Raw genomic sequence first — 24,132 nt, forward strand, 5'->3', positions numbered from 1 at the left:
TTTGTAACCAAACTTTATCTGACCATTTTTCTCTCTTAACACATCGTTGGAATGTTTGCAAGCTAAACTATGAATGAACATCACTGTATTTTTTGTTTTAGTGTAATGTTTTTGTGTTTACATATAGATTTGTTTTGTGGGGGGCCTGGGTAGCTCAGCAAGCAAAGACACTGACTACCACACCTGGAGCCACAAGTTCAAATCCAGGGCATGCTGAGTGACTCCAGTCAGGCTTCCTAAGCAACCAATTGTCCCAGTTGCTAGGGTGGGTAGAGTCACATTGGATTAACCCCCCCATGGTCACCATAATGTAGTTCTTGCTCTCAGTGGGGCATGTGGTGAGTTGTGCGTGGATGCCGCAGAGAATAGCATGAAGCCTCCACATATGCTAGGTCTCCATGGTAACATTTTCAAAAAGCCACATGATAAGGTACATGGATTGATGATCTCAGACGCAGAGGCAACTGAGATTCATCCTCCACCATGTGGATTGAGGTGAGTCAGTTCACCACCATGAGGACATTGGGAATTGGGCATTCCAAATTGGGGAGAAAAAAAAAATAGGCTTGTTTTGTTTCTTCTCTGTGGTTGTGCTTGCTCGAGGGGGCTAAAGTTATCACCTTTTCTTTTAATCATCTTCTGATGATTTTTGTTTTGTTTTTTTGATTTTTTTTTTTTTTTTTTTTGCTGTTTTTCAGTAGTATAATATTGTGTTGACGGATAGATACACTGATTAAGTATGTTATTACAGTGACACTGAAATCAGATACATTTTTTTCTGTGAGCATGCCCATAAAAAAACAGTTTTAGCTGGTCACCCAGACTGGTCATAGCTGGTCAGGCTGCTTTAAGAGGGGGTTTCAACACATTTTTTAAGCTGGTCTTATCTGTTCCCTCATGTATTTTTTTTTTTCCTAGGGAATGCTCGCCCTATGAAAGAGTGTTTGTTAGTTAAAGGCATTTTTTTCTTTAACATATCACTGGTTAATTACAAGCTAAACTATGAATGAACATGACCATTATTTTTATTGTTATCTATTACACTACAATTAGTATTGCCCCAAAAGTGTCAGAAGTACTCCTCTCACACTGTGAGTGTTTGCTCTCTTGCACATTGTTAGATGTTTAAATGCTAAACTATAAATGAACATGACTGATTTTTATTTAAGTGTAATATTTTGTTTTTTATTCCAGAAAACACATTAAAAGTGGTCATCTGTTTTAAAATAAACCTTTAGAATATACATCTAACAACTGCTTTTCCTGTCTTACAGATCATCATGCACAAAATGTTGTTTTTTCACGGAAGAGATCAGGTTGTGTTCCGTAAGGGACCACTGAGATATCTCATTCAGGACCCAACTAATGATGCCAGGTTGATAAAAAAATAAAAAAATAAAAAAAACTTGTCTCTGCAGGACGAGTCAGCACCAGTGAAGGAGGAGCTTGTGAGACAGAATGCTCTGAGTGTGGTTCATCAGAGAGGAGGGGATGCTTCGGACAGGAGAGAGGTTATGGGGGAATACATCCTGCAGTTCGGCAAATACAAGGGGAAGCCCTTTCAATGGCTCCTTGAAAATGACATAGGGTACACCATCTACCTGATAAAAAACCTTGTGCAGTAAGAGGCTTCAGGTGTCCTCGTGGCAGAGGGCAGCACAGCAAGGGCAGCTTGTTGTCCTTTGTGAGTTATTCCCACAGCTTTGAAGAATCCATTATCTTCTTAGCTGTGTGTCCAAAACTCCAACTGCACCAGCAGCCTCGTCAGAGGATGACAAGCTAGCTTGTTTTGGCTCTCGTGCCAAGAGTACCCGGAGTGAGATTTGGGACAGCAGTGCTGATGGTTATGTTTCCTACATAATGAGGAAATCATGTGTCCCAGGTACATGGATGCACAAACTGCAGCTATACCTTATAAAGAAGCAACATTCAACCCAGTCACTGCACCCGTGCCTACCTCAAGTGGACAAACTGAGCCCATGGGTCAGTATTTATACCATTTTCATCTTAACTTGAAGGCTTTAAGTCTCTAAAGTCTCTTGTGTTCAGTTTATATAGCACAATCATATATTTACAACGAAAGTACAGTACTGTGAAAGAATGTGTTTTAGGACACACTCATATTTTTCTTTCTGCAACACAGAGATGGATAAAGATGAGGAGCTGGAGAGTGCGATGCTGAGTATCACCCCCACCAAACTACAGTAGCAGTGCTGTAAGTGCGCTTTTTTGTACTGTCTACATGCTTTACATTGACTGTTACTCAGTTTGTTTTGTATTAAATGTAAGTACATCATGGATGTATATTATTGTTGGGCCTCATGTATTCAGATAGAAGACAAAGGCAGGTCTAACACAGTCATAAAAACCTAACTCAAGCCCCCACATTCCAAGTCGTAAATCTTACTGATAAAAATCGCTCCAAAATCAAACAAAGGGAGTCCAAAAAAGACTACAAATCCCATGAAGCCTTGCTCACTAAAGGATCGAACTCTCAACTCCTATTGGATGAGGCACACAACAGAATGTCCCTCAAACATGACATCATCAGGAGTTGAAATACCTCTGAAATGCTTTCTGGATTTGCTTCCAGTGACTTTGTTTGCAGCGTGTGGACGCATCTCTTTGCTACTCTCCGGTGCAACCTCGTGGCACAAGGAAGTAACGTCCGACTTGAAACTGTGGACATACAATCTCCATCTCACTGGATGAGTTGAGATTACTCTGTGTTCAACCGAACACTCTAAGGGATCCGAAGGAGACCGCCGAGCAATTTGCATCTTCATCCATTTGCCTACAGAAGTAAAGAGATTAAAGATTTCTCTTCCATCTTCAATCAAGTCGACATTTCTGAGTTCTCCTCCAGCCCACCGAGAATCAACAGCCGTACCGCCTGCCGACAGAGTGAGGAAACGGCCTCCCGTCATCACCCGAGCCTCAAGGAACTGGGTCAGAGTTAAAGGACGGAGGAAAACACATTCTACCTGTGTCCTCATGCGATTCAAGTAAGAGGTTTACGTCTGGGCAGAGATAGAATATTATAGTGTGTTATTCTTGTGTTTCAAGGTTTTTGCTTGTACAGTTTACGGACCGTCATGTCCGCTCATTATTAATACTCAGGGTATTAATTATCACAAATTTGTTTTGCTGTATTGTGGTCCAACCAAATTGGATTGTTGTGCATTTTCGCCATTGCGGGTGAGACAGAAACTGAGTTCATCCATTAGAGTCAAATAACGCAGGACTTTTACGAGCCCCGCTCGTAAAACCGCGTCTCTGAGTGATCAACACAGCTGCTTTATCTCCAGCTATCGCGAAATCAGCTTTCGGGCTGTCACTTAATAATCTCTCTCTCTCTCTCTCTCTCTCTCTCACTAACCACACTGACACACACACACACACACACACACACACACAGACTGTCACACACACACCTTATGTGTTATAGGATTATTTTATTTCCATATCTAATCATATCACTGTTTAGTTTGTAGTTGTAAGTCGGAAGTTTATTGACTGCATTGTATTAATTATTAATTGATATTACTGCATAAATAAACTTTGTTTATATTACAAAGAGAAGTGTTTTGGTTTGTTTTGCATATGCCTGTGTCATGCTGATGGGATGTCAGTGCTCGGATTCAAACCTTCTTTCATTGTTTTTTTCCCGAAAATCGATATTCTTCGGATGTCGATTTTCCTAAGAAAACAATCTAATTTTGAGACTGTTTTACTATCTGGTTATTAGTCCCTAATTCCAGGGTGGTGCCCCGTCAATGTTAATCCTTATTAATATTCTATTGATTTATGATAATTGATAATTATCTTTGATGGTTGTTGAATTTGAATGATCAATAAGCTAGTGTTAATTTTAATTAATCTTTCATCGATGTTAACAATTAACGATTATCTTTTGATAATTGTTGATTTTAAAGGATTAAAAAAGCTAACATTGATTCTCATCAATGTTCTATTGATTTTAATAATTAATAATTATTTTTGATAATTATTGTTTATTACTAATAACCAAACTTGCTCCTAAACGTAGCACACTACATTTACTGGAGCCTCATATGAGGTTTTGATGAATTAGATTCAATTGATTAATTTAAATATTAATTAATAACTACAGAAATAATTATTAATTATTTCTGATAGTAACACTGATCTAAACAACCAGTAAAGCCCTACATTATCCCCCACACTTTTCAACCTGTTTCTGGAAAACATCATGCAGGAAATCCTGCAGGACCACCGTACCTCTATATCTATTGTTGGCAGGCTCATATGCAACTTGCATTTCACTGATGACATTGACCTTATGGGCAGAAGCAACAGTGAACTGCAAGATCTGACAACACGTCTTGTTGAGAGAGCAGAGGCCTATGGCATGGAAGTTTGCTTTGAGAAATCCAAAATTATGGTCAATTGCACAAACAACACCTGTGCAAACATCTTTTTGAGTGGTCAAAGTCTAGAAGAAGTGACAAGCTTCTAGTACTTGGGAGCAACGCTGTCTAAAGACAGCACCTCCACAGTAGAAATTAAAAATAGAATTGGCATGGCAACAGCAGCAATGGCTAGACTGCACAGGGTATTGGAAAAGCAAATCCATCAGCTTCTTTACCAAATACAAGCACTTCAAGTCACTTGTTGTCTCCATCCTGCTTTATGGTTATGAGACATGGACCCTCCTGGCAGATACCGAAAAGAGAATCCAGGCTTTTGAAAAAAGTGCCTGAGAAAACTACTCCACATCTCATACCTTGAGCAGAAGGCTTCCCACCTCGGTCCTTCTACCTACGGGTATGAGGCCAGCGCGGCTAGCACTGGGGGTGATTTGGGGACCCCAATGGGATCGCCTCCACCGGGTATCCCCCTGCAGACCTCCCATTCCCTAACACGCTCGTCTGCCCCATTCAGGCTTCTGGATGAGTCCGCCGGCTCGTCTCACGGCGAGTCTGGCCTCTTGTTTGGAGCCCGCGAAGATGATGAGCTCTCGAGTGCAGCATCGGAGAGCAGGTATGTCCAGTCGGACACAGAAGCATCAGCTGGGCTCCCCCCCTCGGGGACAAGCCCAGTCACAGGCTGATTCAGAAATGACGGACACACTCTCCCCTGAACCCTCGCGGCTCGATGATTGGTTCCTGGGCTCGCGGTGCCGCTCAAAGCAGCCACGCCCCACTCTAGTGCCTTTCTTCCTGGAAGTGCACGAGGATCTGATGAAATCGTGGGAGGCACCTTTTACTGCCCGGCCCTGATTCCACAGTTCCCCCGCCCTCACTACCCTCGATGGCAGGGCGGACAGGGCTGTATGGCAATTCCCCCAGTGGATAAGGCGCTTGCGGTGCACCTATGCCCGCAGAGTGCCACCATCTGGCGCGGACGCCCTAAGCTCCCATGCAAGCCCTGTAGGTTCACGTCGTCCCTGACGGCTAAAGCCTACAGCACTGCTGGACAAGCCACCTCTGCCCTGCACGCCATGGCTCTCCTGCAGGTCCACCCAGCCAAGGCGTTGAAAGAACTGCACGAGGGTAGTTCCGCCCCAGATTTGATGCAGGAACTGCGCTCGGCAACCGACCTCGCTCTCCGAGCGACGAAGGTCACGGTGCGGTCTCTCGGGCAGACAATGGCACACATTAGTGGTCCAGGAGCGCCACCTTTGGCTCAACGTGTTCGAGATGGGTGAGGCCGACAAGATACGGTTTCTTGCTGCCCCTATTTCCCAGGCTGGCCTATTTGGCGACACCATCGAGGACTTTGCCCAGCAGTTCTCAGTGGTGAAGCAGCAGACGGAGGCTATCCGGCACATCCTGCCCCGGCGTGGCTCAAGATCCCGCACCCTGTCTGCTTGTCACCAAGGGCGTCCCCCTGCGGTGACTGCACCGGCTCCGCCACAACCCGCCCCTTTGGCCCGGCCCCGCCGTGGAGCCCACTGCAGGAAGCAGATGCCACCCGTCTCACAGCCGCTCCCGATGTGGCAGTCTCCATGGGTTACGAGAAACAGGCCTCTTCCTCCCCCGTCCAAGGCTGTTCCAGAGGTGGTCGCAAGGAGCCAGGTAAGTGTTTTGATGTCCCTAGACTCAGCACAGCCACGATGTGGTGTGGCACCTCGAGCTCCGCCCCGCCGCGAGGCCCCACCTACCGGTACATCTGATGGCATTGTCCCCTTGGTCCCCCTTGCACGGAACTTGGATGCGTGGCTTGCTCTTTCCAATCCGTCGCGATGGCTGATCCGGACCGTCCGACTCGGCTACGTGATTCAGTTCACCAGGCGCCCGCCCAGGTTCAGCGATATCCACTTCACCTTGGTCAAGGACGAAAACGCTGCTACCTTGTGCACGGAGAACGCTACCCTCCTACGGAAGGGTGCGATAGAACCTGTCCCTCCGGCCGAGATGAAGAAGGGGTTTTACAGCCCCTACTTCATCGTACCAAAAAAAGGCGGTGGGTTGTGGCCAATCTTGGACCTGCGAGTACTGAACCGGGCCTTACACAGACTCCCGTTCAAGATTCTGATGCAAAAACGCATTCTGGCGAGCGTCCGGCATCAAGATTGGTTCGCGGCAGTAGACCAGAAGGACACGTACTTCCACGTCTCGATCCTTCCTTGACACAGACCCTTCCTGCCGTTTGCATTCGAGGGTCAAGCGTATCAATACAAAGTCCTCCCTTTCGGCCTGTCCCTGTCTCCTCATGTCTTCATGAAGGTCGCAGAGGCAGCCCTTGCCCCGTTAAGGGATGTGGGCATTCGCATTCTCAACTCGATCTCGATGACTGGCTAATCCTAGCTCACTCACGGGACATATTGTGCGCACACAGGGACTTGGTGCTCTCACACCTCAGCCGACTAGGGCTTTGGGTCAACTGGGAAAAGAGCAAGCTCCTCCCGGTTCAGAGCATCTCTTTCCTCAGTTTGGAGCTGGACTCAGTCTCTTTGACAGTGCGCCTTACGAACGCGCGCTCCCAGTCATGCTGGCCTGTTTGAAGGTGTTCAAACAGAAAACAGCAGTTCCACTGAAACATTTTCAGAGGCTCCTAGGGCATATGGCATCCTCAGCGGTAGCCACCCAGCTCGGGTTGATGCATATGAAACCGCTTCAGCACTGGCTTCAGACTCGAGTCCCAAGATGGGTATGGCGCCACGGGACACATCGCGTGGTCATCACACCGGTCTGTCACCGTCTTTTCAGCCCTTGGACCGACCTCTTGTTTCTATGGGCAGGTGTTCCCCTAGAACTGGTCTCCAGGCGTGTTGTGGTCACGACGGACGCCTCCAAAAATGGGCTGGGGCACTGTTTGCAATGGGCACTGTGTACGGGCCTGCGGCTGCATTGGCACATCAACTGCCTCGAGCTGTTGATAATTCTGTTCGCCCAGCGGAGGTTTCGGCCGTTGATCCAGGGCAAGCACATGTTAGTTCGGACAGACAACACAGCATTGGTAGCATATGTCAACCGCCAAGGCGGTCTGCGCTCTCCTTGTATGTCACAACTCGCTCACCGTCTCCTCCTCTGGAGTCAGCAGCACTTCAAGTCGCTGTGAGCCACTCATATCCCGAGCAACCTCAGCACTACAGTAGATGCTTTGTCACGGCAAGTTACCCTCAGGGGAGAGTGGAGACTCCACCCTCAGGTGGTCCAGCTGATTTGGAGTCGATTTAGATGGGCACAGGCAGACTTGTTTACCTCCCAATAATCCTCCCACTGCCCGCTCTGGTACGCCCTGAACGAGGCCCCCCTCGGCATAGATGTGCTGGCACACAGCTGGCCCCCTGACCTGTGCAAATATGTGTTTCCCCTAGTGAGCCTACTTGCACAGACCTGTGCAAGGTCAGGGAGGACGAGGAGCAGGTCATCCTGGTAGCACCCTACTGGCCCACCCAGATGTGGTTCTCGAACCTCATGCTCCTTGCGACAGCCCCCCCACCCCCGGCGAATTCCCCTGAGGAAGGACCTTCTTTCTCAGGGAAGGGGCACCATCTAGCACCCGCGACCAGACCTCTGGAATCTCCATGTCTGGTCCCTGGACGGGACCTGCGGTGGTAGACACGATCACTCAGGCTAGGGCCCCCTCTACGAGGTGCCTGTATGCCTTTAAGTGGCGTCTGTTCACTAAGTGGTGTTCTTCCCAACGGGAAGACCCCCAGAGATGCGCAGTCGGATCAGTGCTTTCCTTCCTGCAGGAGAGGTTGGAAGGTGTCCCCTTCCACCTTGAAGGTGTACGTTTGCCGCCATAGCAGCACACCATGACGCAGTCGACGGTAAGTCCTTAGGGAAGCACGACCTGATCATCAGGTTCCTAAAAGTTGCTAGGAGGCTGAATCTCTCCAGACCGTGACTCGTTCCCTCATGGGACCTCTCTGTAGTTCTTCAGGGTCTACAGAGAGCCCTCTTTGAGCCTTTGCAGTCAGCCGAGCTTAAGGCACTCTCCTTGAAGACTGCCCTCCTGACAGCGCTCACTTCCATCAAGAGGGTAGGAGACCTGCAAGCGTTCGCTGTCAGCGAAACGTGCCTGGAGTTCGGTCTGGGCTACTCTCATGTGATCCTGAGACCCCGACCGGGCTATGTGCCCAAGGTTCCCACAACCCCTTTTAGGGACCAGGTGGTGAACCTGCAAGCGCTGCCCCAGGAGGAGGCAGACCCAGCCCTGTTGTTGCTGTGTCCGATGCATGCTTTACGCATCTATTTGGATCACACGTAGAGCTTTTAGGATTTAGCAGCTCTTTGTCTGCTTTGGTGCACGGTGGAAAGGAAGCGTTGTCTCCAAGCGGAGGATCGCCCACTGGCTCATTGACACCATAACTATGGCATATCACGCCCAGGACATGCCGCCCCCGGTAGGGCTACGAGTCCATTCTACCAGGGGTGTAGCGGCCTCCTGGGCCCTGGCCAGGGGTGCCTCTCTAACAGACATTTGCAGAGCAGCAGGCTGTGCAAAACCCAACACCTTTGCAAGGTTCTACAACCTCCTGGTGGAACCGGTTTCGTCCCAGGTAGTGGCACGCAATACAAGCGGATGAGCCCGGGATAGCCGGCCGGGTGTATCGCTTGCACATAGCGCTTTCCACCTTTTTTTGAGCTGAAGACATGCGCCATTAATTCCCAGTAGTGTTCACAAACTTTGATCCCTGGTTGACTTCCTCCGAGCCCTGTGGCAGTCGAGTTTTCGGAGAGACTCGCTGCCGGCCCAGTACACGTGCTAACTAAGAGTCCTGTTCTGGGGTAGGTGCTCCGCATGTGGCGGTTCCCTATAAGGCTAACCCCATGTGATGTATATCTTCCGCTAATTCGTTTCCCTGTTGGCAAACTGCGTTTTCCTTGGGCAAAGCCCTTCTGCCCCAGTCTCCATGTTTGTAGTAACTCCTCCCCCTTTGTGTAGGATCTACCTTGAAGACTCTCCACATGGTCAGAAAGACCATGTGACGTATTTTTCCACTTAAATGTCCCCCCCTCTCTTTGGGCGAGGTGTGGTCTCCGCGGTGTCTTCCCCTTGGGAGGGACACCCCCCGACTAGACTTTGCGGCCCAGTCAGATAATCCCCCTTCTTTTTTAGGGAGTGGAATCAAAGAAGGGGAAAATTGGCCATGACTGGGTTAGCTTGTCTCTATCTTTTGGGTAGTCGACTTGTCCCCAAAGGGCCGTTCGACACTCATAACTATGTTGGGGGAGGTTACGTGTCGACCTGGTGTGCTGGCTACGAGGCACACAGTGGTCTGCCCGCCACACACCGCCAGTTCACGTAACACAGTTCAGCCAGTTGTGGCGTTTCGTATAGGGACCCCTAGTGTCACTACATCGACACAACGTCGAGTGAGTGACAGACAGGGAACGTCATGGTTACTTGTGTGACCTCCGTTCCCTGATGGAGGGAACGAGACATTGTGTCCCTCCTGCCACAATGCTGAACTACCCGCTGAAATGGCCGGACCTTGTCTCGGCTCCTCAGCATAAAACCTGAATGAGTGGTTGCATACCAGCTCCATTTATACCCGTATGTGTGGGGGAGTGGCATGCAAATACCACTCTCCAATTTTTCATTGGCCTTTTATCAAAGACCAGAGGTGTCTCGGGCTCCCAAGAGTGACCCCTAGTGTCACTACATCGACACAACGTCTCGTTCCCTCCATCAGGGAACGGAGGTTACACAAGTAACCATGACGTTTTTGTTTTTGTCATGTTGGAGTATAGAAGAAAAATCCTACTGAATTGGTTTGCAATTAACATTCCAAATTCTAGTAGGAATTCTTCACACATTCCTTTCAGAGTTTTTGACTAGGGTAATAAGAACTGATAACTTCAACAAACAAGCAATTAAAATGGACAGTTTCAGCTAGATCATTATGCACTAGACTGAACTGTTTTCTGCTTACCAGCATTTAGTAAAGTAACTGCCCAGCACTATTAATGGCTTGGCCTGGACAGTATGGCTCTGCAAAAACATACATGCTGAGAGAGCAGGAGCCACCATTATTCTATGTGGCTATATTTTTGTCTGTCTGAGAGATCACGCAGGTTATTGATCAAAACAAAATGGAAAACGAGCAACCTGATCAGAAACTGATTAGATGTAACTACTGTTTTCTGTTTTCTAAGTCCAACAACAATTGATGGGTTGTATTTTACCAAATCAGGTTTGACTTCACCACATAATAAAGAGAAAGAAATAATAAATTATATTTTACTAAAAGAAAATGAAGATGTATTTTCAAAATGTATTTTTTATATAATGTTATACTATACAACAGTTAGTTCCTTTTTTTCTAAACTGACTGGACAAGCAGTGTTCCAAATGTGCTGGTATTTAGTTTTAACTAAATTGTCTGGAGCAAGAAACATCAGAGTGCAATTGTTTTTTCCCACTCCAGGACTGCTATGAGCTGGGTTTCACTCACAAGCAAGCAGGGAGAGTAAAAATTGAAAAGCTGAAATGGAGTTCGATGGATTGATTACAGAATGCTTTGAGCAGGGAGGGAAAATGCTTTTACTTCATTCCTCTCACTCCAGTCTGTGTTTTGCTTGGAGACATGCAAAGCTCGAAGCTTTGGCTTAATTTGGAAGTCGGTCTGGGGTACTTGGACGAATCACATCTGTGCTGACATTCTGTACACCAGCAATTTTGCTGTGTAATATTAATAAATTACTTGGACTTTCAATTTAACTTGTTAATTCTGTGGGATTAATAATATATATAAAAATAACTTGTTTAAACAAATTAACACAGTTAATCATGTTCCCGGACCGTGATAAGGAATATCCCTATCATCAGAGCAATTTAAACTTGAAGTACCACCTGTTTTCAGCAGAGGGCAGTAAGCGAAACTCCAGCTATTTAGGCAACACACAGTTGTGCACAGAACAAACCAAAGACACCAGCAACAGCAGAAGATGAGGATGCGTTCTTGCCTTCAAACACAGCTAGAAGTGCCATTAGTGGAATATGATGTAGCTCCACCCAAACTAAGTGAGATTAGGCAGGTGGTAGAAAAGGCAGGGCAACTTCAGCCCTGGGCCCAAATGGGACAGTGTATAGCAGAGTTCCAAGAGGTCCAGTCTATACATTTCCTTCCCAGCAAAGGTCCGTATAATAATATGTAGCACATATTGTGGGACACAGGAGGCCTTTTGACAGATAAAAAAACACTGTATGGGGGTTCAGGGATATCCCATGAGAGAACATTTATAAAAATGTAAAAGTCTGAATGGACCATTTTTATATTTTCCTTTAAGTGAGAACCTGTTAACAACAAACAAACAATTTACACAACAACAGTGACACATTAAAATACTGTTTGTATAATAAGTATAAATAGGCTTTCCTTGCCATCCATGATGACATCTAATTTTCACAAAATGTTTGTTTATTATGAAAGGCTCATAACATGCTGATTTAATAAAGCTAAATTTAGACTGGGAAAAACATTATAGTCTAAAGGCTCCACATTAACGTTTTTGATGTTAATGTTTTTGATGTTAAAATAACCACACCTGCAACTCATACATACAGTAAATTAGGCTTTATGCAGCATCTAATATCTATAGCAGGGAGACAGCACTGAACACGCTTTATTCCTGGTCCAGAGAAAAATATTTCTCTCTAGAGCTGAACTGGCTTTATTCCCGTCCAGAGAGAAATATTTCTCTCCAGCGCCGAACGCGCTTTATTCCTGCTCCAGAGAGAATTGTTTTCCCATCCTCTAGAACAGAGAGGAATATTTATCTCCAGCGGTGAACTATTTTTATTCCCGTCTAGAGAGAAATATTTCTCTCCAGCGCTGAACGTGCTTTATCCCCCCTCCACATGCTATTAATGTATGCTTACACAATCACTTAGCCAGGTGTCAGATAACTAGCACAAAGATTTAGAGCTCTGTCCAGACTGAAATGTCCTTCTGTTCGGATCCAGACCAGAGTCCGCCTATTGAGTACCCCTGGCATATAGTTTGTATAACAGGTGCCCCACAGTTCTTAAACTGCAGTTTGAGACTTTGTCTGATGTAGGACTATTTTAGGCTTATGTTCAATAACATAGAAATAAACGTATTGCCTTCAAAAGCCACTTTTTGTCTTATCATTGCTTTACTCATCTGCCACAAAAATGTGATCCATTATTATTATCTGGATTATTATTTTTATGATCTATATTATATTTATATTGATTTAAATATAACTATTTATAATTATTTGATCATTATATATTGAATTATTTTTATTTCAGGGGCTTTCTAAGCAAATATTTATTTGATTAATATTAATCACCATATCATCAAATTAATTTGATTAATTCAAATCTTAATCAATTGAAAGCCCTATAAATTATATATTACAATGAGGAGGTATACCAAAAAATGCTGTATATATTGCATATAAAGTACAGTATATTGTATACAGGCAGTATTGGGAGTAACAGAATGCATGTAACGGGATTATGTATTTAAAATACAAAATACAAGTAACTGTATTCCACTACAGTTACAATTTAAATCATTGGTAATTAGAATACAGTTACATTCAAAAAGTATTTTGATTACTGAAGAGATTACTTTGCATTTTATTGTCATTTGTTTCATTTAATATTTAGTGCTTTCAGATGGAAAACATTTATACATATAAATGATGTGATCCAAAGTGCATTTGAACAGGGGTGAAACACTTTCTTATGATGTGTTACATTCATACGAGCAGACAGAGAAGTAAGTCTGAAGTAAGTTTGGAGCAGAAGAAAAATCTTATTCTTGATAATATTTTTTGTATTGTTTTCCTGTACAAATATCTAAAAATCCTTAAAACAAGATCAGTTTGAATTATCTTGTTTTAGAAACAACACTGCATAAGATATTTCGGTTTTTCAGAGAATGTATTTTTAATATGTGTATTTTGTCTTACTGTACTGGCAGAGTTTTTATTGTCAAAACAAGTGAAAAAATCTACTAGTGCTGAAGAAATAATCCAAAGTATTTAGAATACGTTACTGACCTTGAGTAATCTAACGGAATACATTACAAATTACATTTTACAGCATGTATTCTGTAATCTGTAGTGGAATACATTTCAAAAGTAACCCCTCCCAACCCTGTATACAGGAATATACAGATATGTTAATTTTTTAAAGAAAAAAAAACATGTCTGCAGCTGTGATTTTTGTCACAAGATATTATGCTATAAAACAGCATAATAGTGCAGAAACAGCAAGGTTTATTAGCTGTCTTTGGTTCATTGGCCACATCTATATTGCGGTGCTGATTATGCCACTAGATTGGAAGAATCAACTGCTGAAAACATTAAGCATTAACCAAAAACATTAGAAAGCACCAAAGCTGCCTCCTTTGGACTGCCAGTTGGGAAGGTGATGTCCTCTAAGATTCTGCTAGGTCACAGCTTTGTGTTTGTCAGGTTCACCAAGTAACACATGCTGCTGACAATCTTTTCCATCCAATGCTACTTAGACACCTACTTAGACAGCATCAGCTTTTCACTATGAAATGAAAATTCACCCAGTTTACTTTCTTTATGCATGTTCCTGGTCTTGTTGTTGCAAATAAATAAATAAAATATTTAATTAATTAAAATGTCTTCGTAATCTGTGTCAGCCAGGATTCAACCTTAGACCTTTGTGTCCACAGTGAGATGTGCAAATGTTTAGCTTCAGCTTAGTATTTGGTGTTGATCTTTTGTTGTCTTGTGCAGACTGAGTAATCATTCACATTATTCAATTTTGTGTGTGGTGCGCTGATAAGAAAACTGTCTAGAAAATACATATACATGTGCATTTTGGTGCACCGCTTAATCCTAAATAGTTGTCATCCCTGGACAATAAAGTGGATATGGTGGATGGTTTACTGCATACATGTCTCTAGTAGGGCTATAGTGATACTGTATATTGACTATTCTCGCTATATTAGCAATGATATAGGTAGCAATATAAAATTAAGCAACATTTTGAATATTGCAATGATTTTATTGCATTTTTCTGTTGGCCATTTAGTTTCTCATAGACTGTGTCTTCAGACTACTTTTGCAATCCTTGTGAGTATGAGAGCATTTTAAGACATTCAATAGTTCTGATTTAAACTTTAGCAGTAGAATGCCATTAGAGTTAGTAAGTTCAGTTTATTTGTGAATCAGTTCAAAATGTCGGATTCATTGAATAAATTCAAAATTCATATATATATATATATATATATATATATATATATATATTTTTTTTTTTTTTTTTTTTTTTGTACTGTGACTACCTGTTTATAGCATAAACAACCTGCTATAAATCCATAAATGCAAAAGGGCATTTACTGCTGAATAAGTTCCAGAGTGAGACATTTGAACCTGCTGCAGTGTTTGTGTGTGAATTATTTGAAGGCCTTGGGTTTCAAAGCTTTACTGGAATCTTTTGAAGTTTTGAGTCCATGGTGGCATTCTCTGTTCTGCACAGCCTTGCAGTTCAGTATATGTTTCTCTTTCAGAGATGTTGAGGTATAAAACTGTACAACCATATGCCCAGAAGTTCTGATTTAGAGATAAATTGACATCTTTCAGGTTTAAAAAGGGGATAGGTTTCTTCTGTGAGGGCAATGGGCTAGGGCTGTATTTGGAATGCATTACTTGTACTACATACTGTGCAGTACTGCAGTGCAGTGATACACATTTAAGACAGTATAGTATGCTACATAGTCATCCAATTGCCAAAAAAAAAAAAAAAAAAAAAAAAAAAAAACATATACATGTAGTATATTAGGTGCAGAAGAATGAACATTTGCTATGCAATATGACTTGAATCTAGGAAACCCAACCTTTTAAGCTTGGAATTCCTCAACGTCATAAATTAAAAGATTCTGCTTGACTAGTGCCAAGAAGTCTAGTGGAGGCCTGCCTTTGGACGATAAAATGGTCAAAGAGACTGAAACAGCATGATTTAAAACAAAAAAGGCCATCGGTCAGAGAGGCCCCTCAACCCATGGGAAGGTGACATGGGGAAGACTCAGCATGACCTTCTGAACTTCCACACAGAGCTAAAGCAGGTTTCCTTGTGAGACATCCTCTTTGATCAGTATTCTGCAAACAGCAGCTAAAAAAACAATTCCCTTTGTTTCATTCATTTAGTAACACACAAAAACTTAAAATTAGACATTTCCTGTCACATGCTAAAACTCATTACCAAGACACAGAGCTAAAGACCCTAGTATTTGCACAAATCTAATACTAGGACATCTCATCTTAATCCAAGAACATTTCACACAAAGTCACAGTACTTTGCTGAGTTTACCCTATAAAATGTACAGAATGCATTTGGACCCAAAATGTACACAATACCTAGCCTTGCTAGATAATTCTGAAAATGACTTTATGACGTGTGATCACTTTTATAATTGACAAATGAATGATTATAGCCTGATGTACCTTTTAAAATGTGTAGTGATTTGTAATCACTTATAACTGACAAATCAATTATTATAATCTTTAATCTTGTGTTATTCATGTCATTTTACTAAGAATGGTAACTATTCAGGATAAAACGTCTCATGTTTACTATCATTGAAAGTCTTTCTGCATTTCAGGAATGTTTATGGTAATTAATTTTTGATATATTCAGTTGTATCCAAGATATAAAAGTTCATGATTAAACGTACTATTTTGAGCAAGAATTGTCAAGAACCCTTTACACAAAGGATTGTAAACCAACTTTGAAAAGGACAGAAAAAGTGACCATGTGACTCTGAAAAGTCACTTCTGATTGGCTCAGGACACCTTTGGGCTGTGGCCAATTTCAGCTCAAAACTTTACTACAAGGAGAGTCTTATTCTTTTCATTGGCTCTCTTCTCCGTTCTTCACTTTTTCTGCAGCTTCTCCGCGCTCTTGCCCTCATGGCTTGCAGCCTCCGTGCCATGTAGATTCCAAGGAAGCTCAGGACATGAAGTCCCGAGGAAGCCTCTCACTCTCTGCTCTACGGTTCACACACGTGACGGAAGTTGCAAGTCCTTCTTGCAGAAGGCCTCACTTTGAAGCCCCTCCTCATCATCCATCAATGCAACAGACAAAGATCAATCTACAATCATTAACCTAGGTCCCAAAACATCGATGGAACGAACTTTCTTCAAAGAGCCCAAGAACCAAGCAAAGCAAGGAAATGCAACGACACATAAGTACTTTTGCTGAAAGTGCTGGTGTATTATTTAAATACTTTGGGTAATCTGATTTGTGACTCAAGATGGCACCGAGTATAGCTGCTGCGTTTCGAGCTCCGAAACAACATTGTAGTTTTTTGTTTGTTTTGTTTACAATTATTATGTTTTTTGTCTTGGATGTTGTCTGCCTTATTGTCTACGACAGACAAACACTTTTGGACATTGTTTCTGCAATTACACACCGTAAACCAGACTTCAAATTCCTCAATGCCGACCCGCTGTTTACAAACACGCCAGTGGAGCCCTTTGTCTGGGCTGCCCAGCCGCGGAAACGCAGAAGGAAAAGGGGAAACAGAGCCGGCATACTCATCAGAGCAAGACGTCGTGCAAATCGACCCCCGCTACCCAGTATTCTACTGGCAAATGTTTAGTCTCTGGACATCAAGCTCTGTGAGCTGAGAGTGCAGATCTCTTTCCAACGTGAGACGAGGGACTGCTGCATTATCTGCCTTACAGAAACTTGGATGTCTGCAGAGATTCCAGACTCAGCCAACGAACCCATGGGGTTCTCTGAGCACCGAATGGACAGAGCAAAAGACCTCTCCGGTAAAAGCAGAGGTGGTGGTGTATGTTTTATGATCAACAAATCCTGGTGTGATCAGAGGAATGTACATTCTATGAAGTCTTTCTGCTCTCCTGATCTGGAATTTCTCATGCTTCTGTGTTGACCATTCTGGCTACCGAGGGAATTCACAGCAGTCATTATCACTGCTGTGTACATCCAGCCACAAGCCGACACAGACCGGGCACTCAAGGAACTGTATGGGATTATAAGCAAGCAGGAAACCGCGCACCCTGAGGCCGTGTTCATTGTGACCGGGGACTTTAACAAAGCCAATCTCAAATCAATCGCACCAAAATACCACCAACACATCAGTTTCAACACATGAGGGAACCGGGTTTTGGACCATTGCTGCTCTCCCTTCTGGGATGGCTACAAATCCCTCCCCCACCCACCATTTGGCAAATCAGACCACTCTTTCATTCTGCTTCCCGCTTACAGGCAGAAACTGAAACAGGAACCACCCACTCTCAGAACGACCAATCAGACTCTACGCTACAAGACTGTTTTGATAACACGGACTGGGAGATGTTCCGGTCCACCTCTGATGACAACATCGAGGTTTACGCTGATAGCGTAACGTGTTTCATCAGAAAGTGCGTAGAGGATGTTGTTCCATCCAAAACAATATGGATCTACCCGAACCAGAAACCTTGGATTAATAGCGATGTTCACGTGGCACTTAATGCGCGGACCTCCGCTTTTAATTCAGGGAACGCGGAGGAGCATAAACAAGCCAGTTACGCCCTCCGAAAAACTATCAAAGCAGCAAAACGCCAGTACAGGAACAAGATTGAAGGACAGTTTAACATCAACAACTCTAGAAGCATGTGGTAGGGAGTTAATATCATCATGGACTTTAAAGGGAATAAAAACTCCGCCGTGAACACCGCTGCCTCTCTCCCGGATAAGCTAAATACTTTTTATGCACGGTTCGAGGGAAATAACACAGCCCTCGCAGAGAGAGCTCTCGTGGCCGAAGCTACAGAGGTTAGTTCACTCTCCGTCTCTGTAGCGGATGTAACCCAAGACGGTTGAATATACGTAAAGCCGCAGGTCCAGATGGCATTCCAGGCTGCGTCATCAGAGCGTGCACAAACCAAATGGCTGGTGTTTTTATGGACATTTTCAACCTTTCCCTCTCCTTGTCTGTAGTCCCCACATGCTTTAAAACGTCCACCATTGTGGCTGTACCAAAGCAATCCAAAATCACTTGCTTAAATGACTGGCATCCTGTTGCTCTGACCCTCATCATCAGCAAATGCTTTGAGAGACTAATCAGAGATTACATCTGCTCTGTGCTGCCTCCATCACTGGACCCATTGCAGTTTGCTTACCGCAACAACTGCTCCACTGATGATGCCATTGCATCTACAATACACACTGCTCTCTCCCACCTGGAAAAAAGGAACACTTATATGAGAATGCTGTTTGTAGACTACAGCTCAGCATTCAACACCATAGTGCCCTCCAAGCTTGATAAGAAACTCCAGGCTCTGGGCTTAAACAGCTCGCTGTGTAGCTGGATCCTGGACTTCCTGTCAAGCAGACGCCAGGTGGTTAGAATAGGCAGCAACATCTCCTCATCACTGACCCTCAACACTGGAGCCCCGCAGGGCTGTGTTCTTAGTCCACTCCTGTATTCCCTGTACACACATGACTGTGTGGCAACACATAGCTCCAATGCCATCATTAAGTTTACTGATGATACGACGGTGGTAGGTCTGATCACTGACAATGATGAAACAGCCTACAGAGAGGAGGTGCACACTCTGACACGCTTGTGGTGGACTTCAGGAGAAGAGAAAGAGAACACAGCCCCATCACCATCAATGGAGCACCAGTGGAGAGAGTCAGCAGCTTCAAGTTCCTGGGTGTCCACATCACTGAGGAACTCAAATAGTCTGTCCACACTGAGGCCGTTGTGAAGAAGGCTCATCAGCGCCTCTTCTTCCTGAGATGGCTGAGGAAGTTTGGAATGAACCCTCACATCCTCACACGGTTCTACACCAGCACTGTAGAGAGCATACTGACTGGCTGCATCTCCGCATGGTATGGCAATAGCACCGCCCACAACCGCATAGCCCTGCAAAGGGTGGTGTGAACTGCCAGACACATTATCAGAGGTGAGCTTCCCTCCCTCCAGGACATATACACCAGGCGGTGTGTGAAAAAAGCTCGGAGGATCATCAGAGACTCCAGCCACCCGAGCCATGGGCTGCTCTCACTGCTACCATCAGGCAGGCGGTATCGCAGCATCAGGACCCGCACCAGCTGACTTCATGACAGCTTCTTCCCCCAAGCAATCAGACTTTTGAACTCTTGATCTCTCACGATCAAAATACATCAGCACTGCACTTTATTAATCTTATTATCACACACTGGAGTGTCATAAAATATATTCTCTCTTAACAACACACTGGCAACTGACTATCAACCAACAGCCTGAATGTCAGTACAGTACAATACAACCTACTGTACATTTTATATATGCTATATATACTATTTTTTTATTGTACAGTATAATGTGTATTCTATATTGTGTGTATTGTATAATGTACATTGTTTTTTTATTGTATTGTTATTATTTGTATATTGTGTTGTGTGTAAATATGTGTATATTAGATTTTAAATTGTGTCGTGTAAATTTGATGTTTATTGTAGACTGGTATATGTCTCATCAATGTCACAACTGCTATGTTGCTCGGAACTGCACCCAAGAATTTCACACACTATTGCACTTGTGTATATGGTTGTGTGATAATAAAAGTGATTTTATTTTATATGATTTTATTTGATTTGATTGTAAATCGATTTAGACTCAAAGAAGGATAAATAGTTCTTAAGGCATTGTCTACAGACTCCATAAAGTTCATTTTCTCTGTATTGATAATTTCTTTCACATTCTGTCACTTTACTCAACAACCTGTTTCATGTTTGTATGTGTTAGATTCGTTTTTAATGTTTAGATTAGCAATAAAGTATTTTTTGCATTCAAAGTTAATTTGAATGTGGTATATTTTGATAAATAATCTTGTCACATGATTTTAAAAGATCTTGCTTCAAAGCTCATACGTAAAATATGTGTATGATTTTATTTTCAATAAGCCATGAGAATAATGTTGCTCCAATAAGTGAATTAATCATAATTCTCTTATTAAAGCTAATTCCTTACAATAAAAATTGTGAGCGAATACAACAAGACGTTGTATTACGATTTTAATTGTGGAGAATTTTATTCGGACAAATAATCTAACTATTTGTTATTTATCTTTCTTATAATGGTTGTCGAACGCGGATAATTCTATTATAAATTTCCCTACATAATGATGGAGGTACTCGGCACTTTAATCCATACCATGTACATCTACTTTAACTGAAATTCCTACATAATAATGATGTAGAATGCGGACAGTTTAATTTAATTCCTAACACACATACTGTTCCTACACACAGTATATGTAAATAAAATAAGTTTAGCATTTTTAATACATTTTTATGTAAAAATGTCAGTCTGGTTAAATTTAGAGCCAAGAAAGAGATGTTAAAATGTTGGAGATATTATATGGTTCATTTGTCAGTTTGTAGAGTGCATTCGTTTATTGCATTGCATTGTATGTTACGATATTGTACAGAAAACATACAGAAAGTTCACATACTCTACACAACTTAAATAATATATACTGCAGAAATAATAATGCTATTCCAAACATAACCTAGTGTTCCTTCTAACAATAAATACGTTTATTTTTTTTCCACTGGGGTTTTGGCCTGACACCCAAATTGATATAGTATTGTCAGGATAGTGGTGAAATGAAACACGCAAAGTTTCATGTCAATATGTGAAGGCGTTGCTGAGATACAGCCTCAGATACTTTTTGGCATTTTGCCATCAAATTCAATGATGTGTTACACGAGAACATTTTGACATATCAAAAAGCTTTTAGTAACTTTTGGCCAGCATGGACTGAAGATGATGTGTCCCAAATTTGGAGATCTGATGTAGAAAAAGTTCAAAATAGTAGGTTTTCAAAAATTCAAAATGTTAAACAAAAGTATGGCTGACCATGGAAAAACTGGTATCATTGTACTCTGCATGGCCCAAGGAATCTAAAGACACCAGTGTCTTGACAATAGGTAAAAGTAATCAAAAGTTTTAAGGAATTTTAAACATTGGTGGTGCTCATGTATCCTCAGGTCACGGTTGTGAAGACATTTATCAAGTTTCGTTTCAACACACCAAAGCATTGCCAAGATATAGCTTCACAACCTTTTTGGCATGCTCAGTTCATTCCTCCAAGTGGTTCTGTAGAATTCAATGGCAAAAGTAGAAGACAACTAACACTCATTTCATCATTTCATTCAAAATTGCATGACTTTCTTTTGTCCACAGAACATAAAAGGTGATTTGTTGAAGAATGTCCTCTGTTCCATTATAATGAATGTTTAACCTATAAACGCATACCTCAGATCTTTAGTGAACCGAGACCTCATTTCACCCCTGAACCTAATGCAGTTTTTTGGAGTTATGCCCACACCTCTTTAATATACCTAAAGTGCACTGGGTCACAAAAGACTGTAAGTTTGTAATAGTGTTAGTTTTTTTTCTTTTTTTGCCTCCATAAATCATATTTATTTATTTATTTATTTTATTTTATTTTTTATGATTATTCAACATCTATAAAATGTAACTATCACAGGATATATTTTTCTTTGTTTATTACAAGAGAGATGAGTACTATATTCATACTATATCCTGTTCTAGATTTGTCCTGATTTGTTGCATCATCTCTTTGATAAATGAAAAATAAAACATAAAATACAGGATATCAGAAAATATTCTATTCTGTTACTGTATTTTTTTAATTGTATTGAAAATATTTTGAAAATTTTACACTATCTGAGCTTTTTCTAGAACCATTTATGATAGATTATCATGCCAGGTCTCTTAAGACCCGAGGTATGTAATGATGTTTGGTGAAATACCTATGCATTAAATTGTTAAGGGGACGTCAAAGGCTGTCATCCTTCAAAATGACAGGACCATAAAAGTAGCCCATACAACTTGTGCTCTATTGAAGCCACATGATAGCTAAGTCTGATTCACTGGAAATCTTCCAATCTAAGTGGTCGAGATATTCCTCAAAAATTCACCTTTTGTGCTCCACAGGAGTAAAGTCATACAAGTTTGGAACGACACTGCAGGTAAATTACAGAATTATTATTATTTATTTTTTTTAACTTTTGTGTGGAACTATTCCTTTAAAGCTCAACTGAACAGAATCTGACAAGTTGAATCAATACAAGAGTGAGAGACAGATTGAGATAGAAGTGTTGAGGGGGTGGCTGATACATTTCTGAGCTTAATTTAGTCTTCAGCTCATAGACTGCAAGATGCATTGCAGAAGATCATATGAATCATGCTGAAACTCCTACAAGTGCCGTAACAAATACACTTAGTATGCATCCCTGAAATTGTATTTATTAAAGCAAGAATAAGAGCTAGTAGAGCTTGTAAAAAAAAGTGCTACATTCCAACATTGTCAATGTACTTTTCAACTTGTCAACAATCATTATTCACCCTCATGTCTTTCCAAATCTGTAAGACATTCTATCTTCCATGCAACACAAAAAGCAATGTTTTGTGGAGTGCCTATTTGTGGAGTGTTCATTTTCAAAGCGTATAATGATCAGGGGCTGTCAAGCTCCAACGTGGAAAGAAAACAGCACAAAATACAGTAAGAATCATACAATTTGTGCGCTATATTCCAAGTCTTTTGAAGCCATACAATAGTTTAGTGAAATTAAACAATTTTAATAACTTAAATCTATTTTTTTTTTTTTTTTTGGGATGCAAAGTTTATATAAATGACATTAAAGTCTTTTGTTTTTATGACACATTTGAATGTTTTAAACTGAACGTAAACACAAATTATATTTGAGCAATATGGCAGATAATCAGTGAATGACAATTAAATTTCAGTCTGTTTCTCACACAAAATTATGACATCGCTTTAGATTACTTGGGACATAGCAAGCAAGTGGGTGGGGCAAGAGAGTGTAATAAGTTTACACTAAAAAACTGTAAGTCCCTGGATGCATAAGTAAGTCGTATGTGGTGCCATTTGAAAGCCTAGAATCTGAACTTTTCACAGAACTCCATCACTTTTGAATTTGTTACATTAAATTACAAGATAAGACCTCCATGACGCAAATGAATGCCACCTTGAGGTAATGATTCAAAAACATGAATATGAATATCAATTTGTTTCTCATACCACTTGAGAATGAGAGCTTTCATTTGATAAATAACTTGTCATGTATTTTGTAGTTAGAATTTGTCAGTTTGAACCAGTCTGGCCATTCTCGGTTGACCTTTCTAATCAACAAGGCATTCCATCCACAGAACTGCTGCTCACTGGATGTTTTTTGTTTTTGGCTCCATTCACAGTAAATTCTAGAGACTGTTGTGTGTGAAAATCCCAGAAGATCAGCAGTTACAGAAATACTCAAACCAGCCCATCTGGCACCAACAATCACGCCACGCTAAAAATCAATGAGATCACATTTCTTCCCCATTCTGATGGTTGATGTGAACATTAACTGAAGCTCCTGACCCCTACCTGCCTGATTTTATGCACTGCTGACACATGATTGGCTGATTAGATAATCACATGGATGATTGTTGGTGCCAGATGGGCTGGTGCACATCACTGTACGTGTGTAAGGTGAGCTTTTAATTTGGATGTGAAAAATTGCAGTAGTGTAAGAAGGGGTTAAGTAAAATGAGACCATGATTATAGTACTGTATAAGTACTGTAAATTATTTAGCTACATTACATAGTAAAAACCCCTAAACAATAGTTAGTGTTGCAATAGCTGTGCTTTTGA

The sequence above is a fragment of the Myxocyprinus asiaticus genome, chromosome 13 (genome assembly GCF_019703515.2).
Source record: "Myxocyprinus asiaticus isolate MX2 ecotype Aquarium Trade chromosome 13, UBuf_Myxa_2, whole genome shotgun sequence".
NCBI classification, from domain to species: Eukaryota; Metazoa; Chordata; class Actinopteri; order Cypriniformes; family Catostomidae; genus Myxocyprinus; species Myxocyprinus asiaticus.